Source organism: Oryctolagus cuniculus, chromosome 2, assembly GCF_964237555.1.
Source record: "Oryctolagus cuniculus chromosome 2, mOryCun1.1, whole genome shotgun sequence".
Lineage (NCBI taxonomy): Eukaryota > Metazoa > Chordata > Mammalia > Lagomorpha > Leporidae > Oryctolagus > Oryctolagus cuniculus.
In genome coordinates this window covers 97,385,094-97,397,950 of record NC_091433.1, presented here as the reverse complement: position 1 = coordinate 97,397,950, position 12,857 = coordinate 97,385,094, and the positions used below count along the sequence as shown (strand labels likewise).

Genomic DNA, 12,857 nt, shown 5'->3' with positions numbered 1-12,857 from the left:
CAGTTTTGCCAGTCCAAAGCACTGGGAAATATTTCATTATGCTCTCTTCCTTGCTGTGCAAGAGTGACCACATGCCAAGGCTGAAAAATGGCAAGTGTGTGTCCATGAGTGAGTGAGAATTTGGATTTGTACAAAGGAAGGAGCTGGACTAATGTCTTTAATTACACATCACTATTTCATTTTACTATAGCAGATAGGGCAATAAAGCTTCATGGCCATATTCTTGGATGTGGAAGCTGGGAATAATAATCCTCCTTACTCCCACCCTCCCTAGATTCAAATAGGAAATAATTTTAATTTAATTAAAAATTAATTTTAATTTATATGCATGGAATAGATCTTGCATGGAAGATTCTGGAATAGGCGCTAGGGAGAGGGGGACCCAGGCCCAGTTGTTCCTCTCTAGAGCTTAAGTTTCTGAAGATGAAATAGGCACGGAAACAACTTTAGCTCGGAGGCAGATGATACAATTGCTGCATTGCCCACTGAGGCACTGGGTGGTATGGGGAAGAGGAAAGGTGACTGCACCTGAAAGATTGTAGGTGGCAACAAGGAGGAGGTAGCAAGTGAGCTGGACCAGGACAAGGGGTGGTCATTCAGCTGGTGAAGGGAATGCTATGAAGAAGAAATATTGTGAGCAGGCCTCGAGGGTGAGGGTGAGTAACCCAGTGTGTAACCCAGCGTGAGGATGGAGGATCTGCGACCACGGGAAAACCAGCCGTACGCACAGGTCTTCTCCGGTGCTGGCTTTCCACTGCCCCAAACAGCAAAATAGCTTCCAGCAAGTGCGTGCGGCCTTAGTCCATTCAGACTGCTCTAAAGAACACCTTAGGCTATGAAACTTACAAACACTAGAAGTTTGTTTCTCACACTTCTAGACTCTGGAAAGTCCAAGAAAAAGGCGTCGGTGGTTTCGTGTCTGATGAGCTTGCTCTCTGCTTGGTAGAAGGTGTCGTGCAGGCACCGGAAGCCAATGAGCTCTCCTGGGCATCTGTTACCAGGGCACTAATGCCATTCACGAGGGCTCCCTGCTAGCGACCCCATCACCTCCTAAACAGCCTGCGCAAAGCCTTCCACCCAGGCACAAGTGGGATGGTGAGGATCAGCCCCTTCTGCCAGAGAGGCCTCAGCTATGCGCTGATTGGTCCGTGTGGCTTGTGGCTGCTTTCAGGCCTGCTCAGTCCTGCTCTGACTGCCCCTGAGGGGGTGCAGCCTGGCGCAGGTGCTTGGCCTTCCCACTCCGCGTGGACTCCGCTCCTCTGCGGCTCCTGTAGGAGCTCCGGGCTTCTCGGCTGCTCGCTAGCATCACGGGGCTCCCAGCATCTTCCACCAGCCCCCAGGTCTCCATCTTAGGCAGTGGTTTTCCAGACTGCCCCAAGCAACGCTAGTGTCCTCAGGACTCAGAGCACTGACGTTTCCCCTGGACAGAGGCCTGCGCCCTGCCCTGGGACTGGCAGAGGGGCCTTCTAGGAGGGACCCTGCAACCAGGCTGTTTCCCCTTTAATCGTATTTCCTCTGAGACCCACAAACCCCACCTCGTTCTTTCCCCTAACGCCTCCCAACCACAAAAGTGCAGTTACTAAATCGCCAGTTCTTAAGTGTGTTTTTACAGAGTTCAACACCAAGCCGGCCTAAAGCAGGTTTGCACTAGATTGAGAGGGAGCAGGGGAGTCGCACAGGGACATAAAGGAGGATTATGACCTCAAGGGGGACGCCTGGCACTGAAGTTACCCCTGGGAACCCAGAATTGGAGAATTGAGAAACGGAAGAGCCGGACAGCCTCAGGAAGTGAAAGATCCCAGGGATTACAATACTCAGGGACTGGACTTGTAGTTCTATACAGCTGGCAACCAGGGTCCACTGCAGTCTGACCCCACAGACACTGATGTGTCTGCAGAGATCCCACTGCAGGGTCAGACTGGAGCTTTGCCTTCCATCTCCTGCCTCTACTGATGGGGAGCCTCGCCTGGTGTGGAAGCTGGGCAGGGCAGTCAGACCCATGTTCTTGGCCCTGCCCTGTGAGTGCAAGAGGACTTGGGAAAGGGCTCCCATCTTAAGCAGCTGGGTAAGATGAGGAATACCAGCAGCCCATCCTGCTCAAGGTAAAGCTGTACCCCTCCTCCCATGGGGAGCTGGGGAACAGAGGGTCTCTGTCTATTTGACCACAATAATTTTTTCTGTTGGAAATTTTAAAACTGGGGTACTATTTTTTTATTTTCATTTTTTATTTGAAAGGCGGAATGAAAGAGAGGCACAGACACAATCAGAGACCTTCCAACAACTTGTCCACTCCCCAAATGGCCATGACAGCCAGGGCAGGTCCAGGCCAAAGCGAGGAGCCAGGAACTGGCCTTCTGACAGGGTTGGCAGGGGCCCAAGTACTTGAGCCATCATCTGCTGCCTCCCAGGGACAGCTTTAGCAGAAAGATGGAATTGGAAGCAGGGCTGGAATTCAAACCCAGGTGGTCCATCTGAGATTGGATACAAGCTTCTCAAGGGATCTCTTAACCCCTGTGCCAAATGCTAGTCCCTGGGCGGGGGAGGAATCTTTTTTTTAAATAATTCTTTTTTTTTTTTTAAACTTTTATTTAATGCATATAATTTTCCAAAGTACGACTTATGGATTACAATGGCTTCCCCCCCATACCGTCCCTCCCACCCACAACCCTCCCCTTTCCCACTCCCTCTCCCCTTCCATTCATATCATGATTCATTTTCGATTATCTTAATATACAGAAGATCAGCTCAGTATACATTAAGTATGGATTTCAACAGTTTGCACCCACACAGAAACACAAAGTGAAAAATAATAGATGATTTTTTTAAATGATGATGAAATCAGAGCAGACCTATTGTCATGTTTAATCCCAGTGAGAGTCAAGTTGGGAATTGATAATTTCTTTTTTTTTCTTTTCTTTTTTTTTTTTACAGAGGATCAGTTTAGTATGCATTAAGTAAGGATTTCAACAGTTTGCACCCCCATAGAAACACAAAGTGAAATATATTGTTTGAGTACTCGTTATAGCATTAAATCTCAATGTACAGCACATTAAGGACAGAGATCCCACATGAGGAGTAAGTGCACAGTGACTCCTGTTGTTGACTTTACCAATTGACACTCCTCTCTATGGCATCAGCAATCTCCCTATGCTCCAGTCATGAGTTTCCAAGGCTATGGAAGCCCTCTGAGTTCTCCGACTCTTATCTTGTTTAGACAAGGTCATAGTCAAAGTGGAGGTTCTCTCCTCCCTTCAGAGAAAGGTACCTCCTTCTTTGATGACCTGTTCTTTCCACTGGGATCTCACTCGCAGAGATCTTTTGCCAGAGTGTCTTGGCTTTCCATGCCTGAAATACTCTCATGAGCTTTTCAGCCAGCTCCGAATGCCTTTAGGGCTGATTCTGAGGCCAGAGTGCTATTTAGGACATCTGCCATTCTATGAGTCTGCTGAGTATCTCACTTCCCATGTTGGATCACTCTCCCCTTTATTTACTCCATCGGTTAGCGTTAGCAGGTACTAGACTTGTCTATGTGTTCCCTTTGACTCCCAGTCCCTTCACCATGACCAACTGTGAACTGAAACTGATCACCTGGAACAGTGAGATGGCATTGGTACATGCCACCTTGATGGGATTGAATTGGAATCCCCTGGTATGCTTCCAACTCCACCACTTGGGGCAAGTCAGCCTGAGCATGTCCCAAATTATACATCTCTTCCCTCTCCCATTCCCACCACCATGTTCAACAGGGATCACATTTCAGTTAATTTTCAACACTTAAGAATAACTGTGCATCAATTACAGATCTAAACCAGTCATATTAAGTAGAACAGATAAAAAAAACTACTAAGAGGGATAATGTATTAAGTTGTTCATTAACAGTCAGGGCTATGCTGATCAAGCCACCATTTCCCATAGTGTCCACCTCACTCCAACAGGTTTCCCTCTTGGTGTTCAGTCAGTCGTCACCGATCAGGGAGAACATATGGTATTTGTCCCTTTGGGACTGGCTTATTTCACTCAGCATGATGTGTTCCAGATTCCTCCATTTTGTTGCAAATGACTGGATTTCGTTGTTTCTTACTGCGGTATAGTATTCTAAAGAGTACATATCCCATAATTTCTTTATCCAGTCTATCGTTGATGGGCATTTAGGTTGGTTCCAGGTCTTGGCTATTGTGAATTGAGCTGCAATAAACATTAGGGTGCAGACCGCTTTTTTGTTTGCCAATTTAAATTCCTTTGGGTAAATTCCAAGGAGTGGGATGGCTGGGTCGAACGGTAGGGTTATCTTCAGGTTTCTGAGGAATCTCCAGACTGACTTCCATAGTGGCTTGACCAGCTTGCATTCCCACCAACAGTGGGTTAGTGTCCCTTTTTCCCCACATCCTCGCCAGCATCTGTTGTTGGTAGATTTCTGCATGTGAGCCATTCTAACCGGGGTGAGGTGAAACCTCATTGTGGTTTTGATTTGCATTTCCCTGATTGCTAATGACCTTGAACATTTTTTCATGTGCCTGTTGGCCATTTGGATTTCCTCTTTTGAAAAATGTCTATTGAGGTCCTTGGCCCATCTCTTAAGTGGGTTGTTGGTTTTGTTTTTGTGGAGTTTCTTGATCTCTTTGTAGATTCTGGTTATTAACCCTTTATCTGTTGCATAGTTTGCAAATATTTTTTCCCATTCTGTCGGTTGTCTCTTCACTCTCCTGACTGTTTCTTTTGCAGCACAGAAACTTCTCAATTTGATGCAATCCCAATAGTTGATTTTGGCTTTGACTGCCTGTGCCTCCCGGGTCTTTTCCAGAAATTCTTTGCCTGTGCCAATATCTTGAAGGGTTTCTCCAATGTTCTCTAGTAACTTGATGGTGTCAGGTCGTAGATTTAGGTCTTTAATCCATGTTGAGTGGATTTTTGTGTAAGGTGTAAGGTAGGGGTCTTGCTTCATGATTCTGCACGTGGAAATCCAATTTTCCCAGCACCATTTATTGAATAGACTGTCCTTGCTCCAGGAATTAGTTTTAGATCCTTGATCAAATATAAGTTGGCTGTAGATGTTTGGGTTGGTTTCTGGTGTTTCAATTCTGTTCCATTGGTCTATCCATCTGTTTCTGTACCAGTACCATGCTGTTTTAATTACAACTGCCCTGTAGTATGTCCTGAAATCTGGTATTGTGATGCCTCCGGCTTTGTTTTTGTTGTACAAGATTGCTTTAGCTATTCGAGGTCTCTTGTGCCTCCATATAAATTTCAGCACCATTTTTTCCAGATCTGAGAAGAAGGTCTTCGGTATCTTGATTGGTATTGCATTGAATCTGTAAATTGCTTTTGGGAGAATGGACATTTTGATGATATTGATTCTTCCAATCCATGAGCATGGAAGATTTTTCCATTTCTTGGTATCCTCTTCTATTTCTTTCTTTAAGGTTTTGTAATTTTCATCGTAGAGATCTTTAACATCTTTGGTTAAGTTTATTCCAAGGTATTTGATTGTTTTTGTAGCTATTGTGAATGGGATTGATCTTAGAAGTTCTTCCTCAGCCATGGCATTCTCTGTGTATACAAAGGCTGTTGATTTTTGTGCATTGATTTTATACCCTGCTACTTTTCCAAACTCTTCTATGAGTTCCAATAGTCTCTTAGTAGAGTTCTTTGGGTCCCCTAAATACAGAATCATGTCATCTGCAAAGAGGGATAGTTTGAGTTCTTCCTTCCCAATTTGTATCCCTTTAATTACTTTTTCTTGCCTAATAGCTCTGGCTAGAACTTCCAGAACTATATTGAATAGCAGTGGTGAGAGTGGGCATCCCTGCCTGGTTCCAGATTTCAGTGGAAATGCTTCCAACTTTTCCCCATTCAATAGGATGTTGGCTGTGGGTTTTTCATAGATTGCTTTGATTGTATTGAGGAATGTTCCTTCCAAACCCAGTTTGCTTAGAGTTTTCATCATGAACGGGTGTTGTATTTTATCAAATGCTTTCTCGGCATCTATTGAGATAATCATATGGTTTTTCTTCTGCAGTCTGTTAATGTGGTGTATCACATTGATTGTCTTGCGCACATTAAACCATCCCTGCATACCAGGGATAAATCCCACTTGGTCTGGGTGGATGATCTTTCTGATGTGTTGTTGCATTCTATTGGCGAGAATTTTATTGAGGATTTTTGCATCTATGTTCATCAGGGATATTGGTCTGTAATTCTCTTTCAGTGCTGCATCTTTCTCTGGCTTAGGAATTAAGGTGATGCTGGCTTCATAGAAAGAATTTGGGAGGACTCCCTCTTCTTCGATTGTTCTGAATAGTTTGAGAAGAATTGGAGTTAGTTCTTCTTTAAACGTCTGGTAGAATTCAGCAGTGAATCCATCTGGTCCTGGGCTTTTCTTTGTTGGGAGGGCCTTTATTACTGTTTCAATTTCTGTCTCAGTTATGGGTCTGTTTAGGTTTTCGATGTCTTCCTGGTTCAATTTAGGCAGGTTGCATGTGTCCAGGAATCTATCCATTTCTGATAGGTTTCCCTGTTTGCTGGCATACAAGTCCTTGTAGTAATTTCTGATGATTCTTTTTATTTCTGTGGTGTCTGTTGTTACATTTCCTTTTTCATCTCTGATTTTATTGATTTGGGTCTTTTCTCTTCTTTTTTTAGTTAGTTGGGCCAATGGGGTGTCAATTTTGTTTATTTTTTCAAAAAACCAGCTCTTCGTTTGGCTGATTTTTTGTAATGTTTTTCTTGATTCAATCCTGTTGATTTCTTCTCTGATTTTAATGATTTCTCTTCTCCTACTAGATTTGGGTCTGATTTGCTGTAGGTTTTCTAGATCCTTGAGGTGAATTGAAAGCTCATCTATTTGGTGTCTTTCCAATTTCTTGATGTAGGCACCTATTGATATAAACTTTCCTCTTAACACTGCTTTTGCTGTGTCCCATAAGTTTTGGTATGTTGTGCTGTTATCCTCATTTACTTCCAGAAAGTTTTTGATTTCTCTTTTGATTTCTTCTATGACCCATTGTTCATTCAGGAGCATGTTGTTCAATCTCCATGTGTTTGCGTATGCTCTAGGGATTCCTGAGTTACTAATTTCCAACTTCATTCCTTTATGGTCTGAGAAGCTGCATGGTATGATTCTAATTCTTTTGAATTTGCTCAGACTTGCTTTATGGCCTAGTATGTGGTCAATCCTAGAGAAGCTTCCATGTACTGCTGAGAAGAATGTAAAATCTTTAGCTGTAGGATGGAAAGTTCTGTATATATCTGTTAGATCCATTTGGGCTATAGTGTCATTTAAATCTACTGTATCCTTGTTGATCTTCTGTCCTATTGATCTGTCTATTTCTGAGAGTGGAGTATTGAAGTCCCCCAGTACTACTGTATTGGGGTCTAAGTCTCCCTTTAAGTCCGTTAATAAATCTTTTAGATAAACTGGTGCCCTGTAGTTAGGTGCATATACATTGATAATTGTTATATCTTCCTGTTGAATTGATCCCTTAATCATGATATAGTGTCCCTCTTTGTCTCTCTTAACAGTTTTTGTGGTAAAGTTTATGTTGTCCGATATTAAGATGGCTACGCCCGCTCTTTTTTCATTTCTGTTGGCATGGTATATCTTTTTCCAGCCTTTCACTTTCAGTCTGTATGGATCTTTGTTGGAAAGATGTGTTTCTTGTAAGCAGCATATAGATGGGTTTTGTTCCGTAACCCAATCAGCCAATTGGTGTCTTTTAACTGGACAGTTCAGGCCATTCACGTTCAAAGTAACTAATGATAAGTGGTAACTTTGCCCTGCCATTTGCCAAAGATAAGTTCTAATATATGCTTTGAATTCCCTGTGATCTTTTGCTGTGAGGTTTCCTTCCTTGGTTTCCTTCCTTTACCTTCTTTCATATTGATGACCGTGTTTCTGTGTTTCTGTGTGTAACACATCTTTAAGCATCTTTTGCAGGGCTGGACGAGTGGCAACAAATTCTTTCAATTTCTGTTTGCAATGAAAAGTCTTTATTTCACCTTCATTCACAAATGAGAGCTTTGCAGGATATAATATTCTGGGCTGGCAGTTGTTCTCTCTTAGTACCTGGGCTATATCTCGCCATTCCCTCCTAGCTTTTAGAGTTTCTGATGAGAAGTCAGCTGTGAGTCTGATTGGAGATCCTCTGAGAGTAATCTGACGTTTCTCTCTTGCACATTTTAGGATCTTTTCTTTATGTTTCACTGTGGAGAGTTTAATTACAACGTGTCGTGGTGAGGATCTCTTTTGGTCGTGTTTATTAGGGGTTCTGTGGGCTTCCTGTACTAGGATTTCTCTGTCCTTCTCCAAACCTGGGAAATTTTCTGCTAATATCTCACTAAAAAGGCCTTCTAATCCTTTCTCCCCCTCCATGCCTTCAGGAACTCCTAGAACCCGAATGTTGGTTTTTTTAATAGTATCCTGAAGATTCCCGACAATATGTTTCAGATTTCTAATTTCCTCTTCTTTTCTTTGGTCTGACTGTATCCTTTCCTGTTCTCTGTCTTCTAAGTCCGATATTCTCTCTTCTGCTTCACCCATTCTGTTTGTAAGGCTCTCTATTGTGTTTTTCATTTGATCTATTGAATTCTTCACTTCAGTCACTATCACAGTTTCCTGTTGTACTAGTTGTTTCGTTTCATTTTGATTCCTCCTTAATATTTCATTTTCACGAGAGAGATTTTCTATCTTGTCCATTAAGGATTTGTGTAGTTCAAGAATTTGTTTTTGAGAACTTCTTAATGTTCTTATCAATTTTTTGAGATCTGCTTCTTGCATTTCTTGTATGTCATCATCTTCATAATCTTGAATTGGGGTGTCTTTTTCATTTGAGGGCGTCATGGTGACTTCCTTGTTTTTATTACCTCGGTTTTTGCGTTTGTTATTTGGCATATTGGAGATATTTGGTTTCTTCACTGTGGTGCTTTTTCTTGTTATACTATGACTCTAGATTAAGTGGACTATCTGTTTTTGATGGAGCCTTAGGGCTTGAGATGGGTGTGGCCTGAGAGCTCTGTTTGGTGTGCCAAAGGTGACACTCCCAGGTTAGGCATGGTAAATCTCTCTCTCTCTTTCTTTTTTTTTTTTTTTTTTTTTTTTGATTCAAAAGGGAAGTAATTCCGCACAGCTGAATGAAGTTGGAGGTAGTTAGCAGGCAAATGATATACCCACAGGAGCCAGAGATCGGAAGCTCTTTCCCAAGATCCCCACAGGGAATCTGTTCGGCCCTCAGAGTGGGCTCAAATTCTCCTTCAGCCTCCCACTGGGTTGCCAAAGTTACGGAATTGTAGCGTCTCTGGAGAGTGCTCACGTGAATTCCGTGAGTTCTCTCCCCCACCGTCTCTTTTTTCACAGTCTCAGTTCAGTAGCACCACAAATTTACTAGCTCCTAATCTCCTGTTAATTCGCCCCGCCCAGAGTCAGGTTTTTCTGCTAGGCTCAGGGCCGGTGCAGACCTGAGGTCGCTCTGCTTATGACGTATGTCCAAGATGGCGCCTGCTCTTTGTCTTGCTCGCCCTTGAGAGGTGAGCGGAGAGAGAGAAACCCGTGTCCGTACTAGTCACCCTTTTTTTTTTCTCTCTCTCTCTCTCTCTCTTCCAGTTAGCCTTGTGAACTTCCCCCCCCCGGGGGGTCGTTCCCTCTAGTCTCCTCTCTCCGCTTGCCTGCCGGTGTCTCGGGCTATTGAGGTTCGGCTCACCTCGCGTTCCAGCGCTGGTGTGTTGAGTCTGCCGCTGGTGTCCCAAACTGTGGGCTCCCACGCTGTCCACGCAGGTCCGCTGTGAGTCACGCGTTCCGGAAGAGTTTCTTCTGCTGTTTCCTCCCCTACTCTTCCTTGAACCTGCAGTATCTCCACTTTTATTAAACTATCTCTCCCCAGACTATCAGTGTGCTCCCTTCCTATTCCGCCATCTTGCCGGGAGTCTAAATAATTCTTTTTTTTAAAGATTGATTTATTTATTTGAGAGGCTGAGTTTGAGAGAGAGAGAGAGAGAGAGAGAGAAAGAGAAAGAGAAAGAGAAATATCTTCCATCCATTGGTTCACTCTTATCCGAAGCCAGAAGCCAAGAGTTTCTTCCTGGTCTCCCACAAGAGTGCAGGGACCCAAGAACCTGATCCATCTTCTACTGCATTCCCAGGCACATTAGCAGAGAGATGGATGTGAAGTGGAGCAACCAGGACATGAACTGATGCCCATATGGGATGCCAGTACCACAGGTAGAGCCTTAACCTACTACACCACAGTGCCAGCCTGAAGAAATCTACCTTTAAAAGTTCTTGTCATGGGCTGGCACTGTGGTGAAGTGGGTAAAGCAGCTGTCTGCAGTGCCAGCATTCCATATGGGTGCTAGTTCAAGTCCTGGCTGCTCCACTTCTGATCCTGCTCTCTGCTATGTCCTGGGAAAGCAGTAGAAGATGGCCCAAGTCCTTGGGACCCTGAAACTCATGTGGGAGACCCAGAAGAAGCTCCTGGCTCCTGGCTCCTGGCTTCGGATCAGTGCAGCTCTGGCCATTGTGGCCAATTGGGGAGTGAACCAGCGGATGGAAGACTCTCTCTGCCTCTCCTTCTCTCTGTGTAACTGACTTACAAGTAAATAAATCTTTTTAAAAAAGAAAAAAAGCTCTTGGGGTCCTCCAGACTCACTCAGGCCAATCACCTGATCTCCGTGCAGAGTGTGTCAACCCAGTGGGATCACATCAGTTCAGTGGTCCTGGTATCTCTTCATTGTGTGAGCCAGACATTCACATAACATTTTCATAATTGCAGCTAGCTTCCTGACTTTTTTCTGGCTTTATGTATAACCTGTACATATTCAATTCATATTTTACTTAGCATTCATTTTTAAAGCAAAGATTTGATCATCAGTGCAAATAGTCAATTAATACATGTAATAGACAAAAATTGTTAAAAATTCCAGCTGGATACTGGAGAAGTCTCTAAATTTATAGTCTGCTCTTTTTTTTAAAAAAAGAGTTATGGTGCATTTTTTATGGTACATGTTTTTGGGTTCTCAGAAAGTTTTATTCTTTTAAAGTTTGTAAAGGTATTGTACAATTACATCACGAAGTTGTAGATATTGAAAGATAATGTATCTTAGATTGATGATGTGTTTTTTTTTTCCAAGAGAGAGAACTATGCACCAGAATAACATTAGCTGTATTTGGTTAGCAATACACCCATGGTATCTCATTTAATATTCCTACCAAGTGTAGGAGGTTGATTGTGTTCCCTTTTTGACGCACGAGAAAACTGGGGCACAAGACTCAGCTGGGCGCAGTCTGGATGCAGCACTCTTAGCCACAATGTCTCCTGTGTGACAGAAACAAAAGCAGGCTGTGGTCATCTGAAAGGCCTCAGGCAGCCTCCTGTGGCCATGTGGGTGGTGCACACCCATGTCCACAGCCACCTCGCAAGAAAGGATCCCCTCCATGCTCAGACACACAAACACGAGGACACACTGTGCCCTCTCTGTGGGGAGCAACTCGAACTATACTGTTACTGGAATTAAGACTTATTCTATGCATCTGCTCTCCCACAATATGGCGCTGGGAGAGAAGAAAACAGCTTCTACACAGCTGCCTCCAGTTCAGCCAATAAACTGTAGGACTTGCTCCTGATTGGAGGAGAGCGGCGTGCTCGGCGTGTGGGCAGCCGAGTTAGGATTGGCGGAGGAGGACTATAAAGGAGGAGAGAGATGGCATGCACCAGGAACATCTAAGGGGAACATCTAAGGGGAACACCTGTGCAGCCCCCGAGAGAGCCGGCCGGCGGTGTGCCGCTCCCCTGCGGAAGTGGGGAATGTGGCAGGGGGAACCGCCCTTCCACGGAGGTGGAAGGGACAGTAGCCAACCCGGGAAGAACCAGCAGCAAACCTGGGGAGGGCCGAACAGACGAAAGAACAGCGCAGGGTCCTGTGTTGCTCCTCCACGAAGAGGGGGAGCGACATAATGGTGCCGTGACTCGGATATGAAGCCTAGGCAGGGTTTAGTGTCGTTCCTCCACGAAGAGGGGGAGCGACACCTCTCTGCCCCTTTGCAGACTCATCATGCACATCAGCATCTTAAATGGCCTCTGAGTCCTGCAGGAAGGACTTCTCTGCTTTATTTAGTGCATTATTCCCCAAATTCTTGGACCTCAGAGCCCTTTTAAAGAGCAGCAGATGTTTAGTATCTCAGAAGACGCAAATGGCTTACAGAGCAATGTGGGAAACTAGGGGTTATTCTCATTGCATAGAGCAAAACACATTTCACTCAAAATATTTCTTGTACATGGATATAAGATAAAGAGGGTGAAGCTTCATAGAGGGGCCACATGTAGTAGTAGCGTCACTGACAAGAGTACACTGAGACATGCACTGTGTACTGTTAGGCGAACTTTTAATGTACAAATATCATGGAGTGTGCTGACGCAAGCAGACTCCAGGATATAACTGATCACTAGGTGGTAGGCTGCTACAGGACTAACATTGTATACATAGGTGGACCATTGCAGACTGGAATAACCTATGTGGTGCATGACTGTATTCTAATATGGTGTGTGTCACCAGGGGAACTGTCTCATGCTCTGCCCACCACACCCCCTTCCTACTCATTGCAAAGTCAAGTTCCACCAGGCAGCCTCCCTCATGGGAGACAGAAACTGTCATAGGAGAAGGAAACCCCAGGCACTTGAATTCAGCACCAGAGCTGCCATTCTGTGTCTGGCACCCTGCTTTCAAAGCTCAGGAAACCTGAAACAGAACAGCTTCGGGTGGGAACAAGATGGGTGATAAATAATGCATTTCTAGTTGTCATCATCAACATCTGCTTATCTGTGTGACCTGCTCAGCAAGTTTAAAGAACTCAGAGTTCCTTACCAAAGAAA

General features: G+C 44.2%; 1 long non-coding RNA gene across 1 annotated transcript in view; it reads right to left on the bottom strand.

The window, feature by feature from the left end:
• Positions 1–12,154, bottom strand: part of LOC138843255 (uncharacterized) — a 51,504-nt gene extending 39,350 nt beyond the window's left edge. Inside the window, exons 1-2 of the long non-coding RNA XR_011386408.1 lie at positions 12,015–12,154; positions 11,198–11,458 (exon numbers count right to left, since the gene is read on the bottom strand). This is a non-coding gene — a long non-coding RNA (uncharacterized lncRNA). The remainder of the gene's footprint in view (positions 1–11,197; positions 11,459–12,014) is intronic.
• Between the last annotated feature and the right edge of the window lie 703 nt (positions 12,155–12,857).